The sequence below is a fragment of the Lepisosteus platostomus genome, chromosome 7 (assembly GCF_059453375.1).
Source record: "Lepisosteus platostomus isolate fLepPlt1 chromosome 7, fLepPlt1.hap1, whole genome shotgun sequence".
NCBI classification, from domain to species: Eukaryota; Metazoa; Chordata; class Actinopteri; order Semionotiformes; family Lepisosteidae; genus Lepisosteus; species Lepisosteus platostomus.
In genome coordinates this window covers 37,416,349-37,443,779 of record NC_142617.1, presented here as the reverse complement: position 1 = coordinate 37,443,779, position 27,431 = coordinate 37,416,349, and the positions used below count along the sequence as shown (strand labels likewise).

The window sequence follows — 27,431 nt, the reverse complement described above, 5'->3', positions numbered from 1 at the left end:
TGTCACAACCCCTGTAGAAGGGAATGAGTGTCTGTTGCACTCCAACACACCTACTTTCTAAATCAGCCACTTGATACACACTTACAGTAGCTCCACATTGCCTGACAGGGGAGTTTGTGTCAATCCCAGCAAGCCCCTACTCATTGAGCCACCCAGGAGCCCAAGACAGATTCCAATCAAATTCCTTGTCCAGGAATTAGAGGCGATGCTGTGGCACATCCTGACATGCTGACTTGAGTAGATTCATGTAGAAATAAAGTGTTGACCAACAGCCACTGCCTAAGATTACTGATAGTGGATTTTCTTAAACCTGTCTGGGCTCCACATAACATGCAGTTTCAGCTTGGAGAATCGCATTATACAGTTGATTACTGACAAAACTCAGATCTGAACTGAAAACATCTGGATTCTAGGGGTCATCTGCTTACAAGGAATCCTTGACAGTAAAAAAGGTGTTTTGACAGGGACACACTAACACATTTCCCACTTCACTGCTTACAAATTGGTCTTTTTTGTTTTAGTTGTGCAGGAAGAGCTGGTCAATGGGAAAAATACAATTCCACACAGAAATATCACTAGCGAGCCAAACAACCCAAATTTTACAGGATTTATGACACGCACAATCTGCAATAACAGGAAGGGGCAGTTGATATAATCTGCCACTTTAATGCCCAACCCCCCTAACCCTTCAAATTTGTATTTCATCACTTATACAGATATCTAATACTAAGGAAGCAAATGAATAGGACTTTGTATATTACAAGCAACGAATCTCACAAAGCACAGACTCATTGTGGCCTGTTTGATTACTGTAGTCATTGTACAGGGGAAATCATGCCCTGTGTCACTGGTCCCTATGGTGGCCACCTTCCTTCCCCCAGCACGGAGCAGGGACACTGGGCTTACAGTGCCTACAGCTGTGGCGTGATGTCCGCTCTCACCCTGCAGCGTGAGAATCCCACTCAGCCCTGGGACAAAATACAGCACAGCCTGCACTCAGCCTGCCCCCTCGCATATCGTTTCAATATAATAATACTTCGTTTCCTTCCTCCAGAAATCAAAGTCACCCAGACAGAACAATCAGAAACCTTTCTTAGCAGCTTCACGTGACATTCTTCTTTTTCGCTCTTTCTCTCCAGTTCAAAGTTTTTGTTTCCTTCTGCCTGCTCCCGGATGCTGTCTTTCAACAGGGTTTGTGGGTAACCCTCCCCCTCTCTCCACACACCACCTCCTTTTCTCTGTCCTGCAGCCAGCGGACAGGCATACAGAGTAAACAAGTCTGATGAGCAGCTCCTGTTTTCTCAGAAAAGTCCACTAAGGCCAGGCCTGAGCACAGACAGCACCTTTCACTGTGACAGCTGAGACTGAGGTCAGCTGCTCGAACATTTGGCAAAGGGAAGAGATACAATAACCCCGTTGAAGTTCAATAAACATACAATGAACAGTCATAAAGCAGGCAGCACCAATTTCAAAGGCATAACAGTGTTGGGCTCTAAATGCACCTGAGTTGATCAAGGCTATTCCATCCTTTGTGAAATGTCACCATGTGCGGCAAAAGGCTATAGCTACACATCAAATAACAATCATCCAGTATAGTTTATTTTATAGTGAAACAGAACCCCTTACAACTGGCACATTCTCAGCTTCTTGTGAGCCCATATCCCTGTTTGAGTGTTGCTTTTCATTTACTCAAGATAGAAACCTTCCGGAGGCCACAACCAACTAACAACTTTCCATCAACTAAATCCACAACTGCAGACGATGGCCTTTCCTTAGAGAAGGCTGCAGGTAAGCTAACGCACAAGCAAACACGGGAAACAAAAATCCTGTTGGACATCATGAAAAAGACAAAAAGAAATCCACTGAGTCATAAAAACTCACCAGCTTTTTATCCTGTAATGAAACCTATTACTTTCTGATTTCCTAGTGCATGTAAGCTGAAATCTCTTACCTCAAGTCTTAGTTCTCGTTTCAGCCACAGTGATGGGGCACATGTGTTGCCGACCGCACTTCTTCAGGTGTGTCACAGTTTCTCTATTGTGGCTGGCTTCAGTTACTGTATGCGTCTCTTCACCCAGATACAGTAACAGTGGAGGAAAGAAAAGCAAGATGTTCTTTACATGTGCTTTTCTATAGCTGAGGGGATGGGCCGCCTGCTGCTCTAACTGCAGAGCGGTTCCTATTGTATGGTGCGGAGCAGGTGTGTGTGCGCCTCACACCTTTTCACGCTCCAGCCATTGAGACCAGCCACGGGCTGCGCTGCACCATTTGTGAGAAGACTCACAATGACACCATGGGAGGCACTGTACAGTGCGTCGGCTCGGCACGGAACTAACTTACAGGTGAATACGAACAAACAAACGTGGGCCATGCTGTTACCTGCTCCCCCTCTCTCCGTCCACTTCACTTTCCCACTCCGTTTCTCCTCCACCCTCCTGAACAAACAGTTCACACCATGGAATGGAGATGGGTGTGTGTGTGAGGGGTTGGCGGGACTGGTCTTTTCACCACTGAGCTGTACTGAGCTTTCCTCTTTCAGTTACACAGAATTTCTTGTATCCGAGACTCACGTTTCTGGTTTCTGGTCTTTTTAGCTTGCGTGTGAAATTTCAAAGTCGCATTTGAAGGCATGACTTGTCTATATGACGTATACTGTACATATTCAAAACCAAAACAGTCTGGATAAAGCAAACAAGCAATGGGAATTTTCACTTTAGAATTCTTCCAGCCAATGTTTGCCATTTGATGTAAGCTTTTCAGTACACTGTTTGCAAAGTATTGTTCTGCCAATGTAGCAGTGGTCACTGAGGAAAAGGCTATTCTTACACTGTCAATTAGTCTGCGTCTCTCTGGTATACAGCAATTAATTAAGCTAAAACTAAAAATTAAATACTATTAGGGCAAGAAACCTCAGTGCTTTGTCTGAATCACACAGGCAGTTCTTCCCCCAGTTACAATGTACCCATATCTTGGGAAAATAAAATCAAAACAATGACCTGAAACTCATTATGTATCAGCCCACAGTTTAATGATGAGCAGCATTTTTGCTCCATTAATACGGAGAACTATCACCAATCTGTTGATCCACACAACAAGTGTGGCTTCAAGCCATGCTGGCGGCTGATGTGGGTGTCACAGTTCCTGGGAAACGAGGGAGACAGCTGAACAGGAATCCCAGGTAGTTTAACTATCCCTAAACGGCAAATATAAACATTATACATTATAAATGTTTGAGGTATTTTTGTTTGTGGGGCTGGGAGTGCAAAAGACTTGAATTCTGAAGGAGTTTTATGGTTCCTGTTAGGGGAACACTGCAGCTACGTTCTGATCATTTTGATTCACAAGATGCTGGAGAATGTGAGGATAAGGTGTGGTAGTCTGCTACCCAGCAATGTTGTTGAAGCCGATACTTTGTCTGCTTTCAAGAAATGGCTGGATGACATCCTTGAATCAATTAACTACAAGCCACCAACCAGGCTAGATGGGTCAAATGGCCTCCTCATGTTTGTAACCTTTCTGATGTTCTGACGTTATCTGGATGCTTATAGGGAGTTTCAGCAGCCTGCAGCCACACTAGGACCAACAGATCATTGCAGCAATACAGCTTTGTAAATCAAAACAGGCAAATCGCAATTTCTCTGCATTTGCCAAAACAACACGCTGAGTCCACTCTGTGCTCACCAGTCACTATGATAAGCAGCAGAAAACCAGCTCATTTGAAAAAGAAAATGAATAACAGACATTTGCTCAAATTCAATCTTAAGCACCCCAGGTGTTGGTAAACTACAGTGTTTCACCATCTTTACTGTCGTGTATGTTGCAGATAAACACACGAGCTGACAGATTCTTTCCTTTTCACAAGCACAAACCTGCCCCTCCATCCCTTTCCAACCCCTGAGCAGGAACTTCAGTGCAGTCATGTTTAATCAACATCTTCTCGGACAACACAGGGATTTCCATTCCTCAGCTGCAAGATGCCAAGCTGTCACACATCAGATAAGTGTCTAAGATACTGTAATTCACAAGTCATTCTACGTAAACAGAAAAGGCAAAAAAAAAACCACAACAACACTGTTGACCTATATTTGCGTTGTTCTCTGAATTATGTATGAAATTGCTTTTTAGATAATTTATTTAACCAGTGTAAATCCAGGTATGCAATCCGACACTTGAGGGTGCACCGAAGAGCTCTGTTAGATGTTCTTACACTTTGACAGCCTTACCTTCAATTACAGACATACTATAAATCTCAGAGTAGGTAAAGCTGAACTAGACTGTCCATTGTCATTTGGGAACCTATCAATCCCTTTCATTATGTACCTATATATATTTTTGCTTTCTGAACTAAAAGCAGACAGTTCTGATTTAAAAGACAGGGGGGTGTTACTTAGGAAACGTGTGCAGCAAAGCTTTGCAATCATGCCCTCTCTCAGTGGCTTCTGGTACACTCCCCGTCTCCTCCAGCCTGCTATTCTAGCAGCTAATCAACTTTTTAATGATGCACTAATGGAATAATTCTGATATCGCTCCTCTGAGCACCAGCCTCCCATCAGCGCCGTGACGCTCCACTCTGCAAAGGACAAGGTTACATTTCAGCACCCAATGGGCTCACCGGGGAACAGTAATTCTCTCAAAAATATGACCTTCCTCTTAGATAGCAAATGAAAGAGAGAACACAGAAAACCTAGCATGCGCACACAGACACACATATATCTTGTATATGACACCATTTCAGGGACAATATTTTTTTCTTCTTTGCATGAACTGCCAAGAGCAGTGCTTCAAGGGCCGACTGCAAGGAAAGGGGCGGTAGCTGGAGATTTAGGGGGCAGCAGGAGGAGAGAGGGGTTTTATTTATGCAACCATCTTGTCGTTTGTAAATGTGGAAAAAAGCATTTCATTAAACATTTATGCTCGTCTAACTTAGAATCGCCTATTGTATATGACTCTGCCCGCGGCCTGCTTCTCCAGCACCGCTGAAGAGAGAAAGAGGTACGTCCACAGACAAGCTCCTCTGACAAGCCCACCTGCACAGGTGCTGGCCGACGTGAGATTGTTGCAATCTTCACAACATCCGTTAGAGGAGCATTAGAGGTCTCCGCAAGCTGGTATCTGTTTAACCAGTAACAGGAATCACTGTGTGCAGGAAAAAGGAGAGAACACTGGCCATCCAATCCCAATCCATCCCTGGTGTCACTCAGCCAATGAGAGCAAAGTTGCTTGGAGACCTGTTGACGTTGGCGAGTGCCATCGGCTGGACTCAAATTCATAACAGGTCTTTGTTATCTTTGTCTAACCCCAGTGTTAAAATGCAAACTCTGATTGTGTTAGTTTATGTAAATAACAAATTCAGTCAAAATTAAAAAGCACACTAGATGCTGTGTTGATCCCCCAGGTCTGAACTAAACAAGGGGCTTAGAGCTGAGCCCCCTTCTAACATTTTCTCAAAGTGACTCACTGACCTTGTTATCTCCCTCTCACCTTTTCATTGTATCAGTTTCCCATGTTTCCTACAGGCTTCCACTCAGGAACTGACCACTTTTTATTCAGTTTCGCTGCTGCTTTAAAGTTGCTTTCATGCCTTTCATCAGGCTTTAGTTCAATTGGTTATGGTCTACGCTACAGAAACTGTTTATCAGGGTGTGTGTGTGTGTGTAATAATGCCAGTTCTAAAAGCTTGTCTGAGGTCTCTTTGTACGTTATCTTTCTCAGGAATGAATTTGGGCTCTTATCTCTGGTTTTCTCAGCTGAAGGTAGAATATTTGTGTTAAGACTGCTCCCTCCTGACAGGAAAGGCAGCTATCTTTGAAGTAAAGTGCACGGCTGACTTGAAAACTGTAGCAAAAATTTAAAGTTCAAATGCTGGTGGGTACATGTTACTATACGTATACTAGACCTGTGGGTTTCTCATCTACAACTGCAATCAGGATCTTGGGAACAATCTTAATTTAGTGAACCAAAGATGTGCAGGGGGATTTGTAGACTGTGCTTACAGTTACATTGGAGCTATGTGTATAGTAAAGGAAATTATTGTAGACCTCAATTCAAATTCATTACATTTTTAATGGCCAAAATGAAGGCACGTTGTTCCAGAAATTCAATTTCAGAAGGTTTATCCTAATAAATTCTGCATACATTTCTTTTTGTATTTCACCATAAGGTGAAGCCAAAGAAAAAAATGGGAAAATACACAATTGTGAATCTGCCAAGGTAGAATTTCAAAAATTTCAAGGGCTAAAGCCATGAAATCCAGCTTTTTCATTACAATTCTGAAATGCTTATCTAGGTGAACAGTTTTCTAAAACTAAAATATCTATTAGGCATTTTTTTAGAAAAAAATAAAAGCACTTAAGGCTTAAGAACTTAAGGCTAAGCCCATAGACTGCATAGCGGATTTCGTCCCCTATTGATTGTCGCTCGCTGAAGACTACAGGAGGGCACTGTTAAACTTAAACTTCCGTTTGCCATAGTCTCTCCTTGCAGCTCTTGTGAGGAGACAAGGCCTTTCTTCACCAGCATGGTAACCATGGCGACTGTGGCAGGAAAGGTGTCTGGACACACCAGGGGGCGCTGTGGTGCAACACTAGCAAGGGACACAGAGGCATGTGGCACACCGGTGTCACTTGCCCTGCCACCCCGGTGGTCACCCCCCCTCCTCCTGCGCTCGTCTGCTGCACACAGCTGCCCCTGTCTCTTTGTGGAGCCCTAGTCTGCGCCAGCTCTCTTTTGTTGCTCATTTATTGTTAACTTCCACACTAGACAAAAACGCACATCCTCCCATGACACAAGCTAATTGATTATTGATGCCTGTGTTAACCGTCTTTAATTCCAAGCAGAAAGTGTTAAAGCATTCATGGAGAGGAGGAGAAAAAGGGGAGGAGTCTATTTATGAGGCAGTTTCTTTCAAAAGTTTGAATTAAGGTACTTACATAGAGTTAAGTATATGGAGTGTCAAGACTTGTTAGGCTGCTTGTTTCTTAGTCCACGAAATGGCTACATGAAGGGGTTAAGTCACAATGCTGAGAAAAGTGCCAGGGCTGCTTTTGTATTTAATATAAAATACACCGAAATCAAATTATTTAGATCTTTGTTTTTCCACAATTTAGAGCTGAGGGCAAGCAGCACACCCCTTCACCCGGGTTTAGTGATAACTTTTCTCTTCACTTCGGCAGTAGTATACAGTAATTGTATTAGGAGCCTCAAGTCTGGGCAAGATTCCGATTGGAAGTATCAGATAAAGAGCAAATCCCGCTGCAGCAGTATAGAACACTGACAGATCATAGACGAGAAAGCACTGTTGTGCAAAAAAGACATTTGCCGCAGATCTATCGAGCTTGGCAGGTGGATTGAGGAACAAGAGAATGGGAGCAAGAATCCTGGGCTACGGAAATGTGTCATGAAGGCATTCTATTAACATCTTAATAAAGCCAGCATGGGCTGACCGGGTACTGAGATTAACTGCACTGAATTCTTAAAGGCAGGGAACAGAGCTTCCCTCCACACTGCCAGGGCTTGCTTTCCAGAGGAACAGCGAAAAGCAGATGTACTGTACTGTAAATACACAAATCTAAACTCCCTCTCTCTATTTTCTTTTTTATTTTGCGTTTCTTCAGCAGTTTTATTAATAGCTACAGTTCCTCTATGGCTCTGTTTTTACTTCTATGTGGCTGGATGGCATTCAAAAAAGCAAAAAATAACATGGGTTTGTTACATTAACATTAGGAGAATGTGCTCTGAGGTCTTTAAACTGTTCTCCTGGCACAGGCACTACGCTAAGCATTCCCCCTTTCCCACTCTGTAGACTGACTGGAGCCTGCTGAAGTCTTCTGTCTGCAAACCCATCCTTCAATATCTGGAAGGGGCTCTTGAGCCCGCCGAATGCCACAGACATGTCAATCCTGACAGATTGAAGAATTAGAAAAACATTTCAGAAAACTGCCGCTTAAAATATACAGAGGCAAGCATAAATCCACACAACACCCTCTTGTTGTGGATGGTACTGAGCAGTATTCCACAATGATACACCAACTGGTCCTTACTGACCTACAGTATATTGTAATACTATACTGTATATGTTCTGCAGAAAACAACAGGCACTGCCACTTAAAAAGACGTCCACAAAAAAAATGAAAATAAGCACTGTGCCTTCAAACTGTTCGTTAGGTTTCTGCTTTGCCCGCAGTGGCCTGCACAGACACAGCTGTGATTTGTTTTGTTTACCAGGAGAGATGCTCTCCACTGACAAAAGCTTAAAAGCGATTTTACTTAAAATAATGTAATGCATAATAAGTAATGAATGCCTGACAGTGTGCTGCAAAAATACAGATGGTTTTTCTGAACTAACTGAAAATCCTGAGCAAACCTAAGCTTCTTATACCAATTTCTACCATCATAGGCTTTATAATAAGGGACCTATCATGCCAAGAAGGGCATATCTGACTATATGAAGTTTGTTTAATCAACAACAATATCTCTGCAGTACCGTATGTATAGGAACAGTCTGACATGGAAAGTATATGTTTTTGCAACAGCACAAGACAGCTCATCACAAGCCATACTCAAAGTTTAAGCTAAACATAGTCTTGAAGCAGCCCACTCAACCTTAACCTGGCTCTTTTTCCAAGAACCAAAACACCCACATCATCATTACTGCAACACCGGGGCTGCGCATAGGAGAATACATGTTATCCTGCTCCGATCTCACTGCACTGCCTGGATAATTGCAACAACCTGAAAACAACTTCTAGAGTGTGTTAAGCGGCAGGGAGCGAAGACACTTCTCAAAACCTAATCATACCAGAAAGAAAAGTGGCTATATATTCACAACCAATTATTTCTCACTTTTCCTTGGTTAAAACCCAGGTGTTATAGAAGCGCAGATCAGAGAGACCCAGGAAAGCAACAATAAAAACACAGCCTTGAGGGATTTTCATTTAAAGTGCACTGGCACTGCTGAACAGCACATTTGCAGCATGAACAAATGTGTTTGCCTGTCCAGGTCAGACTTCATCCATCTCCCATAAACTTTGCTTGACATCCTACGGGCCCGCTTTGCAGAGCCACCCACACTTCTGGGTTAATCAAATCTGCCTCTTCTTTGTGGAGTTTAATAAGCCATCCAATGCAGAACAGACAGCGTGCTCTATATACAGATAGACGCAGGCCGGCTGGAGACGAACAGATAGCGATCTCTGCTGTGACAGCTCCAAAGTTAGGAGAGGCACTCAGGCACAGAGGCAAAACTCACGCATAAAAAAAGAAGACAAACGGGGAAGTGCACTTTGACACGGTGGATATGCAGAGCTACGTCTGCAAGGCCCACGAGCTGGTGAACAGAGCAGACCCTGCAAGGCGTGCTGCAAGTTGGTGCTATGAGGAGATGGACCGACTGATGGCTTTTGTACCACAGTCTCGTTCAAAAATAGGTCAAGGATTCTGCCTGCACGCATAGCAACTTGTCAGAATTTCTCAAGCTAAAGCAGGGCTGAGCCTTGCTGCTGCTTGAACAAGGGACCTCCAAGGAGCAGCAGTCAAGGATACAGTCAACAGTGGTGATGACAATACACAACCAAAGCAGCCCCCCTCCCTTCCACACCTATCTATTGAAAAACAGACTTCACATTTTCATACTACTGTCCACTGCCAGGCAGCACTGTTCTTTTTTCATAAATTTTAATACTGTGAGATCTCAGAAACCAGTGAGAAATCAGGAACCCAGGATCGCAGATCGCAATGTAATAGCACTGGGGACTCAGTAGGGGGCAGACATGCCCCATCTGTGGTCACGGCTCTTACAATGCATCTTTGCACAAACAAGGGAGTAGTGTGCAACTGCGTTGACCGCCCTCTGGATAACTCCTCAAGTCTGTTGTTTTTGGCTTTCTGATTTAATGTCCAGCTGCTCCAATGGTCAAACGATTCAACAACAAAATGAATTCAGATTACTGGACAAAGAAGCACAGGGAGTGACTGCAGCCTGAGGTACAGGGGCTGACAGAAGTACAGAGGTATGACCTAGAGCTGCAGCTGTCAGACCAAGGATTTTGCTGGTGCACTTAACAGGGAAAAACGCATGCAAACACTGAACTGCAAGAAATACTTCAGTTGCGTACTGTGCTAACTCTGGCTGGTTTTCTGATCTTTGCCTATATTTTTACTGAATTATTTTGTCTATTTGTTGCTTCCTGGAGACTACAAATTTTAAATAATGAACAACACACATAAAACAAAGATGATGGCCAAATCTAGTAATAGTTTACAAAACAGGCTATTCAAATAACGGTTATATTTCCCTACTGGATTCAGACAGCAAGACTACTGCAAAAGTTGACAAACCAGAATGTCTTTCCATTCAAAATTCAAATACATCAACAGCATGAAACTACTAAAACTTGAGATATCCATAAAAATTTAAAAAATCAGCATCCATAGTCCAGAGTATGTTATTTACGTAAGATAGGTTAGCATGTGATAGGTAATTCACTTAAATCAAGCAGTCAGTTGAGGAAAAATCTTAAGATTCTTCTATATATGGAGGAGGAAATACTCTGGTAGTTCAAATTTATGCTTTATGCCTGGGGGAAAGGGTTTTTGTAAATTTGCTAAAGCACCACCCCCCAAAACAAAAAATACACATGCCACTGGAAATCAGGAAAGTGGACAGACAAATACCACAATATAACACAGCTAAATTACCCAGCTGGAAACAGTTAATGTAATGAACTGCCATAAGCAAATCAATAGATTAAGATCAAGGCACTGTAGGCAAAAGCCTTTTAACCAGGGGCGACCATCTGAACAGAAACCAGAGCAACTGGTCGACACGATAAGGATGTAACTGCTCAAAAGAGTAGGTAGGAACTCATTTGGTTTGCATGAGTTTAAGTACCAAATAATACAGAAAAATGGCTACAGGACGGAGTAGCTGTATGCTTATAGTCTCTATTGTCTCAATTTTCTTCAGCTTTGTATCATTAACCGTATTGATTAAACAGTCTGCGGTCTTAAGATCCAGAACTGCTCCTGATCCAGCCTATTTTCTTCTCTCTTCTAAGAACTGATCCTTTAAAGAAACAACTTCCAGCAGAATGGCAGACTGATATCATTGTTGAGGGCTGGGCTATGAAGCATTTAAGGAACCACACAGACAATTTATTGTACAGTACACAAGGATGTAAGCGCGCTAAACACAGCAATGATCCGCACTTTCTAGCACTTGCTGAGGGGAACAAGCGAAAACCCGAAGAATTATAAATGTCAAGTAATGGCTGTCGAGCAACTGAACTTAAAATATTTTTTTTAATGATACTTTTGAATAGAAGGATTCCAGTAAAGAAAATTAGATTCAGTTGCTTTGGTTTACTAGATACCATACCCCTTTTACTGTATCATTTGTGGCCGTCTTGAGTCAACATATAAAAAAGAGGATGTTTGTTTTGCAGTGCTGTGGTTTGTGCCCATAAAGAGCTCACATAGTACTGCAACATACAGAGCCTTCTAATTTACAGCTCCTTTAAAAGTGCAGAAGTCAGTCTGTGACACCAATAAACTGAGAGTCTACATGAAGAGTGAATCAATTTATTAACTCTCCTAGGCATTGCTGGCGAGGTGAGAACACACAGCCATACTGTACCTTCAAAGAAAAAAAGTCATAAAAAATGAATAAAAGTAAAGAAAACTCAGGATAAGATTAAATTTTAATCTGCTTTTGCCTTGTGTACACTCAGAAATAAGAGGGTGCACAAAAGTGCAAAAGTGCACTAAGAATTAGGAAAAAAGAGAGTAAAATATAAAAATTATTTATTCCTTAAATTAGTGATCTTCTTTAACAAGCTACAAACTTCAATTGCACAGTGCGCTGTTCAGAGTGTGTGCTTCGCCTGCACATACTGTACTATGCAGTAAAGTAACACATAATACAGTACAGCAATATAAATTTAAGGCAAGCAGATCAATTTTAAATATATTTTTTATTCAGTGTCCAAATCTGAGTGATATGGTTTCTGCAATAATGTCATGTTCAATATTCAAACACAGCAGTGTCATGTATGATGCACTGCGGAGTCAAAAGCTTTCTTTGATATTTACTCCTGTAAGATCTAAAGCTCAAAGAAGTGTCCCACAGATGTTCTGATAAGTCTATGTTACACAGTTATCTGGCTTAGACTTTAGAGCTTTTTTAAAATGTAATAAAGTGGAGTTTTTTCTAGAGATTTTGGACTAAAGATGTTTCAGACTTCAAAGATTTTGTGTGTCTGTGATAGAATATGCTATTGGCGTGTGGTTTGCCCATTCTTGTAACCCAGCAATTTTCACTCAATTTTTGTGAGTCAATGGTCGAAGGTCAAAATGTTGTTTAACGATGCAAATGGATATTTAAATAATTATGTGCAGAGGTCATGCATTGTATACAAAATTATCTTAGTAAATCTTTGTTAAGATAAAGGGGTTTATTATACAAACTGCACACTTATTGTGCACTCTTCTAATCACAGCAGATGGAAGTTGTTTTAATGCAAATGCCAAGCAATTTTCTCCTTAAACTGCATTTATTATCTACAGAGCTTGTGTCAAACACGACTTGCAACCTAACTGCTCCATACAGGAAAATGAAGATTTGTGGGTACATCTGCTATTTCACTGTCACCGACAGATGAGATGAACGGTCCTGAAACAGAGGAGCTGGAACTCTGAATGATTCCAGTTGGCAACAATACATCAGATTCCATTTGCAAAAAGGGAATCACATCATACCCTACAGAGTCTGGGACCAAAAGACAACACACAGGACTTTGTTTATCGGTGGGATCAGGTGTAAGGGGGAAACATAATCAATTCATAGAAGAACCAAAGATAAATTATATCAGCTCTTTTGACGGTGATTATGTGTCCTTGTTATGCAGTGTTGCCTTCATCTTTAACCACAAAATATCCAGGGAATCTAATTTTGGGTCTTAATTCAAAGAATCAAGATGATTACATCTCCAGTTGATTCACTGGAACCAAAAGCCAAAATCAAATCTTGTGTTTACAGTATACAACAGATAGGCATTATTTCAGGTTGTGTTAAAAAATAGCCGGACCGCTCCTTTCACGATTTCAGAAATTGGTTGTACAACAGGCAGAACTATCCTATCTTAGAAAACAATCCGAATCCTAAACCTCTCTACACCAAATAACGTGAACAGTTCAGCCAGGTACTTCACTGCCTCGAAACACCTTACTGGTTTGAAGAGCAGGTTCTCAGTCAAGGTTATATTAATGCCTCGTGGTATTACATTACTTCCGACCGAGTCTTAATATTTAGCAGAAAATAAATATCATGTTAACAAAATAGCATGTAATGTTACTAACTCAGCCAATAAATAATTGAGTGAAATATTTCCACAGTACAACGCGAATCCTTAATTCGCGCAGACAGGCATTTCTAAGAAAGAACAATGCCATCTGAAAACCGTGTTACTGTACAGGCAGATAAGCGAGTATACACTCACATGTAAAATGTAAAATGTAACGAATAATAAATAAGAGTTGGTCTTTAAAACATTGGGGTTTCCTTCTTGTCAAAACCATGAACATGATCACATGTGGGTATCTACACTACATTCTGAATAAATTCTTAATTACATTCTGTATTCCGGACAGTTTTAAAGAAAATGTATTATAAAGAAAAAATAAAATTTGCCACAGCATCATACTAAGTATAAAGACTACAAAGCGTTGAGAAAATGACAAAAAAAATAAGGCACAATCCTGTTAACAGAGAGTTTTAGAAAATCATTTCAACTGGAATGCCAAAATGTTACTGTAAGTACTTAAAATATTTCAAAAGCTCCCCCTGTTCTTGGTATAATAAACTCCATGCACCAAAAACATGTCACATCGGAGGAATTTAGTTTGTTGCCGTGTTGTTAGTAAAGATATTAAGTCAAAATGTGGGTTTTGGAACAGTAATTTACCGTACAGTAAGTGAAGCACGATAATATTTAACATGACTAAACCAAAATGCTTAAGTACTAGAGACTAAATTCATTCTTGTTTTATACTACCGGCACATGCGATGTGTCCACTGGTTCAAAACACTCACCATTCAGCATCAAGATGGGCTTGCGTTTCTTTCTTAAATCAGTCAATTAACGTTGTGCGGCTTTCTTCCTCTCCTCCAAAAAATGCCCGTTTCCTAGTTAATTCCACACCGAAGTGCTCAGAATCCCACGGTAAGTCAGCTAGCTGTCAGGTATGGACGGAACACGGCACGTTCGTGCACAATGTATTCCTTCAGAATTCGTGGAAAATCTTGGCAAAGCAACGCTGGTTCATTCATTCAGCTCCAGCACACCAATAACGGTGCCTCGCGCTTGCTTGCTTGCTTTAGGATTATATATTGATATTGGCATTTAAGCATGTTCCTTATTGTCAATTGTCATTCAAAAGACTTGTAATGGTTATTTGCAGGAGGCGGGCTGTGAGGTTGAACATTCCTTCAGTTTAGAAGACAGTCCCTTCTAATTTCGCCTTTATTTTGCCTTGCCATCGTACGTTTTCCTTGGTATGGGTTACAACCTCCCTGCAGAAATTCACACACACATATTCCCCCCTCTCCGCCGAGCTTTAATGCTAGACTGGCACAGTGCTAGCCGAACCACGGGCAGCACACAGTACTCTACTCACAGCACAGCGTCAGACCCAACCCCCTGTCTTCTCTTAGCATACGGACTCATTTGCATGCAGTCTATTAACCGTTTCGGGGACCAGCGCCGCTGCTATCCTTTTCATTTGATATTATTAATTCCCAGTTTTTCTGGGTTTTTTTCCCAAAAGCGGCACCACATCAAAAACTAGTAGTAAGGCGTACATTCGGCTCTCATTCTCTCTTCTCTTTCCCATTTTTCTCACCTGCTAATGCAACTGTTAACCGGGGTATCTCGGCATTACCGCTGCTTCTAATATAACTTCCGAAATGTACCATTAGTTTAAGGATAATTTCACTGATTTCACTTCGCAAAGGACAGCTAACGGCTCAGCCGACTCATGGGCATGTTCATGCTGTTTCACACATTCATCTCTGCGTTTCAGGGTTATCTCACCCCTAGCGAAATTACATCCACTGTAGCCTAAAATTTACCCTTTTCATAAAGCTTTAAAGTTTCGGCTGTCATACTGCCACCTTAACCCCAGAGCTAACAGCGAACAGTCTGAAAAGGTATTGGATTCTCAGGGCTGAAACTCCATTATTATTATTATTATTATTATTATTATTATTATTATTATTATTATTATTATTATTATTATTACAACTGTAGGAAGCAGTTCTCCTGTGCTTATTGCTTCTCGCAGTAAACTAACTCGACTCCTTTAGCTTCTTTTTTCTTGCTGTTCACCGATCAAGATAAAAGAAATGTATAGCCTGGAGCCTGCCCGTTCTTCACTAGTAGCCTATAGCGTTCTTCGCGATGTGGACCACTGATGTCGCTGCGAAGGGTGAAAAAGGAATGATAGAATGTGTATTTTAAAAGGTCTCCTGTCTAAGATACTTAAAATAAACTCGAATCATTCTCTGGCTCCATTGACGCTAGTAAGAGGCAAAGAAATGAGTTCAACCCCATTACAAGATAACTTTCTGACAGGCAGTTTGCAGGAATTTTAACTGCAACGCCTACCGGTATATTCTTTACTATCTCTATTATTCAATCTGTCTTGAGTAAAGAGTAAGAAATAAGTTGTGCTACATAATTTCATGACGCTTTTTATTTCTGATAAGAAAATAACATACAGTGTAATTCCAACTTAATGCACATGTAAGAGTGGTCCTCTAAAAATAGCACAACTGCTTTTCCGCAAACAACGAATCAGACACTCGAAAGTACATTAATATACAGTAATATATGTCAGATTAATTTCCACTTCCTGTCATAATTCACTTTTCTTATATCATTAATGTGATGTGTTTAGACAGTAAGAATATAAAGTACTTTCGTACAAATAATTTGGACCCCCATCACCAACAATTTCACAAATTTGCGGTATATGTAATATAATAATAGTACTTTAGGTGAATAAATTCGATAGTCCAATCAAGTAGTGACCGTTAAGATTTACGGTGAATTTACTAATGTAATACAAATGTTTCTATAGATTCATACTGAGTAGGTACAGAAGCGTATTCAAATTCATACAGTATATACTGTACATACTGTATCTGTGTATGGTCATATGCAAAACACCCCCAGATGTAAAGGTACTGTGTAATATATTGGATCTTTCACCTATATTCACTGAAGAACATTAATAGTAAAGCTTTTAACTGAAATTTAAAGTATGTTGACTGATGTATATCAAATGACAAGGTGACATGACTTTAAACTTTGAGGAAAAAACCCCATATAAAATAGGCTACTGTACCAATGCTTCAGTTGCTTGTAAGAGACCAGTAACAATGGAATGCACATTTCAAGATTTTGAAGACGCGTGGAATCGAGTGATGATTTAAAAATAAATGTTCCTTTGATTAGATTATCTAGCAAAACACAATTCTACTACATAATTCTAAAAAGCGACTTTTGCAACGAGTTTATCATAAAGGAACAGCGTTTAAAGGTGCTTGTATTAGCATACATTACCCAACAACTGGATGCGCTCGTTGTCGCCAGTACTGCGCTGTATTCTCTGTGCCTAAGAGCTGAGCCTCATCTGAAAACTATCGAAATGGTGCCACCTATGGGCGGAATGTAAGAATTGCACTTTTGTTTATCGTAAATCGTACTACTATTGTGGTCCTTATGAGGAGAACGGGATTATTATAGGAAGGATGGTCTCTCTCTATCCATCTACGTTTGTCTGCTGCACTGTAGATGGACACTAATAAACATAACTGTATGTGAACTTCTAGATTAATATCTACAAAATAACTAAAGTGAAGGTGGAATTATAAACATGAGAAAATATAACTAATAATAATAATAATAATAATAATAAACTATTTTATATAGCGCCTTTAAAGGTGGCTTCTCAAAGCGCTTTACAGGATGACAATAACAATAAATAAGAAGACTACAACAATAAATAAGAAAATTTCACAAGACAGGACACAATTATAATTACAACAATACAACAATAACAATAGAGGAGACCGTGGAAGATGGTATTAAGAAGAGCAGAGGGGTGAAGAATGGAACCAGTTAAGTAAAGGCTTTTCTGAAAAGGAGGGTTTTGAGTCTGGATTTGAAGGAGTTTAGAGAAGGTGACTCTCTAATATCCTTGGGCAAAGAGTTCCAGAGCTTGGGGGCATAGCAGGAGAAGGCCCTGTCGCCCATACAATGTAGACGGGCTTGGGGGACAGTAAGGAGGGCAGAATTTGAAGAGCGGAGGTTGCGAGGTGGGGAGTAGGGCGATAAAAGTTCAGACAGGTATTGAGGTGCCAAGCCATGTAAAGCCTTGTAGGTGAGCATGAGGATTTTAAAGTCTACGCGGAATTTGACCGGAAGCCAGTGCAAGGACTCCAGGATAGGAGTAATGTGAACACTTGCACTAGACCTGGTCAGGATTCTGGCTGCTGAATTTTGGACATACTGCAGCTTGTTCAGAGTAGATTTAGATACCCCAGGGAGCAGAGCATTGCAGTAGTCAATTCGAGAGAATACAAATATGTTGATCAGCTTTTCAGCCACAGTTAATGATAGCATATTTCTAAGGTGAAAAAAAGATGTTTTGACAGTATGCTGTACATGTGGGTCGAATGTTAAGCCAGAATCGAATATAACCCCAAGGTTTTTCAATTTTGATTGGAGCTCAAGTACAGAGCCATCTACAGACAGGGTTACAGGACTGGCTTTACGAAGTTGATGGGGGGTACCAATAAGCATGACTTCAGTCTTGTCACAGTTAAGATGAAGGAAGTTTTGAGTCATCCAAATTTTTATGTCAGAGATGCAATTAGATAGAATAGACACAGCCACATCAGTGTCGGGTTTGGTATGGATGTATATTTGAGTATCGTCAGCGTAAAAATGAAAGCTGAGGCCATGTGATCTTAAAAGCTGACCAAGTGGGAACATGTAAATGCTGAAGAGCAAGGGGCCCAGTATTGAGCCCTGAGGGACACCAGACTTGACAAGACCAATTTCAGACCTGTACCCATTGAGAGAGACAAAGTGACAGCGATCAGTGAGGTAAGACTTAAACCATTTGAGGGCAGTGTCAGAGACTCCAAACACAGTCTCGAGACGAGAAAGCAAGATGTTATGGTCAACAGTGTCAAAGGCAGCACTGAGATCAAGAAGGATGAGTATGGAAAGAGAACCAGAGTCAGAAGCTATTAGGAGATCGTTGGTGACTTTGACTAGGGCGGTTTCTGTGCTGTGAAGTTGACGGAAGCCAGATTGGAGGGGTTCGAAAAGGTTGTTTGTCATGAGGTGGTTATGTAACTGAAGTGTGACAGCACGTTCTAGAATTTTAGAGAGAAAGGGTAAGTTGGAGATGGGGCGAAAGTTGTTAAGATTGTCGAGAGCCATGTTAGGCTTCTTTGGCACTGGGGTAATAGCAGCAGTTTTGAGGACCGTTGGTACAATGCCGGTGCTCAAGGATTCATGTATTATATTGAGGACAATGGGACAGAGAGAAGAGAAACAGGACTGGAATAAAGTGGTGGGAATGGGATCTAAAATAGGTATATTACAAAAGGTATATTACTTGATCATAACTGCATGGTGCTTTTCAAAGACCCCAAAGGGATTTACATAAGGATGGGGATCCGCTGAAGTGCACGTGGCTCGTACACAACAATCCCACTACACAACAGATATGGTCAAGAACCGAGAAATTATGTCACTTATGGATTTAATGGGAAATTTAGGGAGGTCAGATTATTTCGCTCCAAATTGGAACTTAGTCAAGACACCGCAGTTAACACCCATACTCGTACAGAAATGCTATTGACTCTTTAATAATTAATTTATGGAAGTCAGGAGCTCAATTTAACATCTCATCCAATGGGGAAGAGTAAGGAATGAACAACGCACCTGAAGAAGGCTCCACTGCCTGAAACGTTGTGTTTTCTTTCTTCTCATTTCAGCATGGAATAAACCTATTACTTGTTCCTTTGCAGTTTACGCATGCTGATGCAGCTACCCACCTGAACTACTTCTACCTACTGTATAGTGTGTTGTACTCCATTATGTTCCAAAACATTAGGCATTCAATTCAACTAAATTATCAAAGTATGGTCTGAAAAGCATTTAATCCACCTCTCTTTCCCAATTTTATAGATAAATTTAGGAAGCAGTGGTAAGGGTTCTGAGCCTAAGAGCTGGTAGGTTATATGTTCAAATCCCAGGTGAGACACTGTTGTTGTACTGTTGAGCGAGGTGCTTCACCAGACTTGCTCCATTAAAATACACATCTGTAAAAATGGGTGCAAATATAAATTGCTAAAGATTAAAGTATCAGCCAAATAAATTAATAATCATAATTAGTGATAATGAAGTTGTACTGTAAGAATCTTCCACACATTCCTGGCTGTTCAGACACACCTGTCTGCACACAGAGGCTTAATGATCTAACTGCTGCTAATGAGTAATTTGATCTTACCTAGATTAAAGAGTCTTCTGAAACACAGTTTAAATTTTGTGATCTGGTGTAATGTGAGCTTTTCCTGTTTTAAGATTAGGGCAATGAGTCATGAAAGAATTTTGAAGTTGTTCAAAACTTGGAGATTTAACATCCTGAGTGAACTGAGGCACCGAAGTGGTTAAAACTGTACACACTTTGTAGATTAAACAGACAGTAATGTAATATCGCATTTGAAACGGATCGCAATGGGTACTATCAAGCCGAAATTCAAGCCCTGCTCAGATTTAATGAGATTTTTTTAAAACATGGCTACAGTCCATATTTCCTGTGAGATAATAATAAAGGTCCAAACAAATACCACATAAAAACGAAACATCTATCTCATTTCTTTCACTGAAAATATTGGTTTCTGTCACTCATTAAGTGTAGCCTGCCACTGTAGTTCCAAACCACAGTTATATTAAACTGGGAATACTGTCTCTTGTTAGGAACAACTCCAGTTTAAAATTAAATGTATGCTGAGAACAAAGGGGAACTGGTTTTGTTGTTTGCTTTACAAATGCTAACTCAGACAATGCAAATGCATTTAACAGAAAATTAGTTGTTTTTCAATTGACAGGACAGTTAAAACCCATCACAATCTCCAAGAGCCAGTCCTACCCCAAAAGTGTACAGAACTGTTAGAATCAGGCCATGCAGAGAGGCCTGATTCTTTTAGTACATTTAGCACTGCAAGAGATTTAGACACAGCATTGTTTCTGACAATGTGCTGGGTTTGTTGCATGAGAACTCAAACAACGAAGGCTTGTACTTCTTAATGTAAATTGAGAAATTTGTATCTGGGGAAGAATCAGGAGAAAGTGCTTGTCAGTTCTATAAATGTGACCTCGAAAGGGCCATTTAAACTTCACAATGTGATGTGGTGGTGGGTTTTGTGTTGTGATGCCAGACCTAAACTTTGAAAAGACACCACGTCTTTCTTCAAGGTGGATCCTACAGTTTGCCTACGGTGTTTTGACCCGTGTAAACTAATTTGACTGGTTTCAACAATGCCTGGACAACATGCACAAGAGGAAGGTCTTCGTATGCATTATGTAAGCTAAAAACATTCCAAAGGTCACCAGTCACTAAAGCACAACTGACCGATTGGGTCAATGTAAAATATGCTACATATTTTTCCATCCAGAACAAATTTAAACAACCTGGAAAGAAACTGATGAAACGGGCTAAATTAACTATTTTTTTTCAGGATCTACAACACACCGATGAGGACATGGTATACTGAAGAACCCTTCATCATTCTTGACAACTCAAAATCTTTTAGTGGCAGAGCCCTTCTATACATATGTACAGATGCACCTAAATTACACCTAAATGAGATTGGAATCGCAGAAACAGAGCTAATAGAAAATGATGGAGATGAATGTAGTATTATAGATAGAAGAGTGGAGGTGCAGTATTATGTATAAAAAAGAGTATTCTTGTCAGGAGCTAAAGCTAGGGGAATCAAGAGTCTCTGAACCTACAATTTCCAGAGGTATAGTTCTAGGAGTATGCAATAGACCACCAAATGCAGATATTGATTACAGTTCAATACTGTATAATGAAATTAAGAATCAACATGTTAAAGAAGAAGTTGTTTTAACGGGAGACCTCAACTTTTGCCACATAGACTGGTGAAAACCTATAGAAATGTCAGCAGCTGAAAGTGAAATGGTAGACTTGGTAATGTTTTCTTACTCAGTTTGCTGGACTGCCTAGGAAAGGAAATGCTTGTACATACTATATATATATATTGTCTTTTCAAACAATCAAGACTGAACAAATCATACTCAAGGAATCAAGAGATTTAATTCAGAAGCCATTAATGCAACTCTCCCAATATTTACCCCAAGACAACAGTTGTCCCAAGACAGGAGTCATACCTGATTGTAGTAGAATTGCTAATGTAGCCTCCATCCATAAAATGCATGAGAAAACTGAATCAAGTAATTATACAGTAAATTGATATGTCAGGCATTTATTAAATGTAAGGTTATTCAAAAGATTATTAGAGTTAAACTTGAAGATCACCTGCATGGAAATAGTATCAACAATTTGAAAAGTTTTAGAAACGATTGGACTCAATTTGTTAGAATTATTTGAACAAGCAATAATAATAATGGATACACAGAGCAAATTACAGTTTAGATTGAAAATTCATCAATACATAGAACAACAGATGGTTACCCTGGCTGACTGAAGCTCATTCTCCAGATCCTGGTGTATTTACGACATATTTCTGGTTCACAAGGAGTATCAGCACACACCAATTTAACATGTTTCCGGATGTTTGTTGAATTTGGCTTATATGGCTTGGCTGAGGGACCAAAGAACAAGGAACCTAGGACCCCAAAGAATTAAAAAAGCGGAACCCCAAAACCACCAATGTACAGTAGAATGGAAGATCAGAAATTTGCAGGCAACAGGAAAATAATGTCAAGAACAATTGGACTCTTCTAAATGCTCATATATACAGTAAATGCTGATGAATGCTGTTTCAGGAGGTCAGAGTAGATTCTTTTTGTTCCATTCCAGGCCATATTCCATGCTTTGACAAATCACGTACTTGTATGAGAAAAAAATGTTTCCTTTCCTTCTGTTCTCTTTCTGTATTTGTTGTTTGGCGCATGGTCCACATTAAGATGAATAATCATCACCACTTATCTAATTTATTAAGGTGGCTGGGAACCTATTCCAGGAAGCTTTGGGCCCAAGGCTGGATATACCCTGGATGGGACACCAGTCTATTGCAGGATAGACACAGACACAGATACACTCACACCAGGGCCAAGTTTTTACCAGTTAACTGGACTGTGGTGGGAAACCATAGTAAATTAATAATGCAGGAGAGAAAATGCAAAAAGCAAAGGGATTTGCGTATGCCTTATGTATATAAACCTTCGAGAAATGATGCCAGGAATGATTATGATTTAGAACATGTTGAACAAAAGGCTTAGTTTTTGTCATGCCGTGCCTCCCGAACTTCACTTAAGAACTTCTGTGAATCCTGGTCACAGTCAGCTAGTAACACCGTCCACAATGAACCTGCTCTCTGAGTGTAGGCTTTTACTAGTTGAGACACATTGGTTTTAGATCCTCGATAGATTAATGTTTTTTTTGTTATTATCTCATGCAGTTATATACAGATTTAAAATGTGTTGTTTCATATTTTCCTTTGTTTCATTCCCTAAACTGAAGGAAAAGTCAGCATAGTGATGAACCCTGCTTTGTACAGTATATATGCAATTGTATTAAGATATTAAAAATGCATTTTATCCAACTGAGAAAGAAAACCTACATTTGGATCTCAGAGGGATTATTATGATATCCTAATCCAGTTTGAACACAGTACTGCCTAATTGTTTTTAGGTGTATACTTTTATTGATCTTAGGTGGATGTTTTCTACAGTTTAAAAGTAATTAAAACAGATAATTTTGCAATTAAGTGAAAAAAACATCAATAAATATAGCCCACCTGAGACTGCCACTGTAAATTTGCCTTTTTTGTGTGATAAAGTATATAACAGACAGACTGACAGTAAGATTTAGCTGAGGCAGTAAGATACAGAATTGACATCTTGTACCATCTGGTAATTACTGATGTCCTTGTACACTTGACATTATGAGACCTGGTCAGATGGCAAAGAACGCTTATGAGGATGAAACTGTTACTAATAACAACCGTTTTCCTCCTTGCTGTCTGTTCTTTCATTTATCTGAAACACTATTATTATTATTCTTTGGATTTTTGCTCTTTATGTTTTTAGCATTTTATTACATATTGATATATTTTTGTTGTATTAAAATGCCACAAATTGCAAAACACTTTTAGAGGGGTAAAATGCCCTTTAAAAAATACCATAGCTTTATTTTATTATTTCAACTTATAAGTTATATAATACATTTAATATAAACTTCTTTGCAATTTAATTATTTATGTAATTGACCTTAAATTAAAGCCAAGTGACAAGGGGTATCCTAAAGTATCCTTAATTAAACTGAATTGAGTTTACAATGTCTGTATGAATGATAGAGATGATTGAGCATTTTATCCTAAATTACAATGGGGATCTAGGACAATATCCATAGTATAGCCAGGAAGCCGTAGAATAGAAAACCAGTTCAGGTATCTCAATATTACCAGAAATCATTGCAATTCAAATCCTGTGAGATTTCAATCTGTAGCAAGTATCTTTGTAAAAGACAGTATTGAGAATATTACATCCATGAGTTGAAATTTCTAAAGGGCTTAGACTGATCCAATCAGATTTGAGGAACACTTTTCATTCAATGCTCTGCTTTAAAATGCTTAAGTGTGCTTTGATTGGCTTTGCACACTTTATTCTGCTTTGGTAATGATAATCCACTATAACTTTCACAGGGTCAAGTGCTCTGTGTCTTTCATACACGAGGGGAAACAATGCAGTTAAAGTAATGGAAATCATTAAACATGTCTCAGCATAATTCCCTAAACACTGAACTACATTTTTTTCTTTACTGGAAATGTTCCTGATTCCATTAGTGTGCCATTTGGCGATGTTGCATAAATGCCAATCAATCCTCTCTTGCTCCCTAATTCTCCATTACCAGCTGGGCTGTTTTCCAAAGTATCATTGTCTTAAAACCATGAGTTATTACAGATAGATTATGAAGATACCCCCCACTCCCCTCTCCAACTCGTTTGTATTAGGACTTGTGCTACATACCATGTGTTTTTGTTTGGTTCATTCTTTTTTTAACATTTTTAATTTCTTAATAACAAACTGTTTCCCTGATTTGCAAGATGCTCAAGTTGCATCTTTTCTGAATTAAATACCGAATGTTGCAATTTCTAAGATGTTCTTATCCTAGCAGTCTGTCGGTTTTATTCCTCGAGAACTGCCTGCTTTTGCCTTATTTTACAAAAACATTAAATTGCATTGATGTGTTATTTCTCAATGATCCATCAGTAACGTATTTGTCCTTAGAGAGTCATGGTGAACCTGATCTTAAATTAGAAGGAATGCACAAACAGGATGAAATCCCAGTCCATCACAGGGTACTGTACATACGTACGGAACATGTATAAAGCGGTCATTTGTATAAAACAGTCATTTGTAGTGTCCAACTAAATTGGACAGCATGTCTCTGGATTTTTTAGCACCAAGAGAAACTACAACTTCCCAATCCCACAAAAGGTGAGGTCATTTAAGTATGGCCAGATCAATGCTCACAAACATCTTCCTTATATTGGCTTTTGATGTTTCCAAGTTTGTTTTTTTAAGTACATCTGCTCAAGCTGATATTCAAATGGCTGGCTTTATTAAGGCCAGGGTCATGTGCAGGCTGATCGCATACTGTAAGACAGAGGGTGAAAGTGGTCTAGGTCTTGGAGGGAGCCAGTCAGGTTCTTGCAGAGTAGCGGATGACTGGGGATTATCTCTAGGACATGACCCATTGCTCTTGTCTACACATATTAATCATGGTGCTGAATGCACTTGATTTTTTTTGCAGTCTGGTGATGACTGCTGGTGAAATTCATCCTTTTAGTTTGATTACAGGCAAAAGTACCTTTTCAAGTTTGCTGCAAGTTGTTCACTTTGACAAAAACTGCCGGACTTTAAAACCCTGTATTGTACGGTATATAATAACACATAATCAATATTAATTGTACATCATAAGAGCACACACAATATACTGTACATGAAAAATAATGTATGTTAGTGTCTGTATATCTCCATATACGGTGTATCTTATAACATGCAAACAATATCTATTTCTTATCAATGCTCAAGGGAAGAATTACTACAGCTTGAAACACTCGCTGTACAAAAATGTTTGTTTGAATTAATGAAGGTTGACAAGGAATTAAAATTGCTTGTTAATTAATTTATTTTGGTTAGGAGGGACTGAATGGTGAGTGCGTTCTTCGACCAGCAGAGTCTTCCTGATCTCAAGGGGAGTGGGCTGCAGTGAATGAATGGCTTGAGATGGTAAAGGAGATTGTTTGTAATTGTACTGTGCTCACTGGAACGTTAACACATTGCATGCAGCCATTCATTGCTAAGTAATATCGGGGGTGTCCTGAGAAATAGCTAGTCTAACCTTGATGCAAATAGATGAGAAGAAGGCCTGCAGTCGATGCTGACTTCAAAAGGGCATCTTTGATATGCCCCTTTCTCATCTAACCACTTGCTAAAGATATTGCATATGTTAATTGATTACTCAATTTGTCATACATTCACTTAGTGCCAGTTTCATTAAACATCTGGGCCTCAGTCCAGAGCCTCAGTGAAGCTGAGAAAACTTGGAGTGCTAACCATATAACCAGCTCCTTCTCTCTCTTTGACAGACTGAGAACAAGATAGCCCATCTTCATACTAACACACGGTAAGTCAGCTGTGCTAGAATATTTTGCTGTGCTATGTGCTGTAAAATAGGCAGCCCTATAATATTGTGATTCAACTAGCAGTTAAGTGGGTTCTCAGGAAGGTTTACTCAAACTAAAAGTAGCTGGTCCCTTTGCTGGTGACACTGAGTGAAATAACAACAAAATAAATCAGCTAATGGCATAGCAGGTGCTGGAACAGAGGTGAACCGATACCTTAGGTGCCCAACAAAGGGGCAAGAACGTCTCCCTCAGTGGGTTTTGAATTGATTGTGGTATCTTTGGTTTGCTGAACCTCCGTGACCCCTGTATTAACCAGTGTCCTGTGAGCTTGCATCACTATAAATGAGTGTTGCTGATGTCCTTCCTTCAATGCCACCTGTACAGTAGCTGCTGTGTGGCTCATTGTGTTTAAAATCACATTGACTTTGGGTCCATTACTTCACTCATATTTTGAGGTTTGTATCTAAGACCCTAGTTGATTGGTAGCTGGCAGTTTCCACAAAAGAAACAACATCCAAATTTAAAAAAGCAGTACCAGCAACAAATAATATGCAGGTTGTTGTGTCAAGGCAGTAATTGCTAAAGAAGAGATTCTGACACAGTGTGTAATTATACAGTGATGTGTTCAGTCTCACCTCGACCAATACAATAGAACAAAAAAAAAAGATTATATCTGTGTTAAAGAAAAACAGTTGACCAGAATGCCTCTTTTCTGTGATATACTTGTCAGGAAATCTTAAATCCTCCTCAAGGTTTCAGTCCTACACACAGGAAAAGGTCTTTCATACTCATGACAGACATACAGTATGTCACAGAGGCCTCACATTTTCAAACACAATTCCATCATAGATTGTAGGAGCAGCATTATGTACAGGGCAATGCAATATTTAATTTCTTCAACTGTTTGTATAGTTCTGCACCTAAACATTGTATTATACAATATATAACAGATATATTAACCAATTACACAATGCACATTTGACATGTACATGAAACAGTGTACAGGTACATGGCATTTGTTGCTGTATTTGGTAAGGGTTACCAGCCAACTTGTGCTTGATTTGCACCTGGGTATGTTTAACTGAAATAGGAGTACTCTTAAAATTACTACCATTGGCAAAACTAATAGGTTTGTGCAAAAAAAGAAGTATAACAGAACAGCTAAGTTACATCAGGTCACTTTAACTAATCTAATGGGCAGGGAAATCAGATGATTTCTGCTGCTGCTGGCACAAGCTTAAGAAGTTGCTTAAGCCTGAAAAATATTCCACATAAATCACCCGAGTTTGAGACCGCTAAGGATGTAAATTTGAAAGTGTTCATGTCTCTGCAAACACCAGGAGCTGGAGATCAGGCATGGCTTTTATCAAGGGGAAACAGGGCCAGTGAGCTGGCAGAGCCAAGAGGTTGATTTGTAGTGTGATCAGTTCAGTTAGCAAGTCCAACAATGAGG

General features: G+C 39.7%; 1 protein-coding gene across 2 annotated transcripts in view; it reads right to left on the bottom strand.

The window, feature by feature from the left end:
- Nucleotides 1-14,647, bottom strand: part of plxna2 (plexin A2) — a 225,532-nt gene extending 210,885 nt beyond the window's left edge. Inside the window, exon 1 of one of the 2 annotated variants that reach the window (XM_088640137.1) lies at nt 14,087-14,647. The gene's annotated coding sequence lies outside the window, so the exon portion shown is untranslated. Of the gene's footprint in view, nt 1-1,951; nt 2,215-14,086 lie in introns of those variants that run through there. The other variant, XM_088640138.1, reaches the window with a different exon arrangement.
- Nucleotides 14,648-27,431: the final 12,784 nt, after the last annotated feature.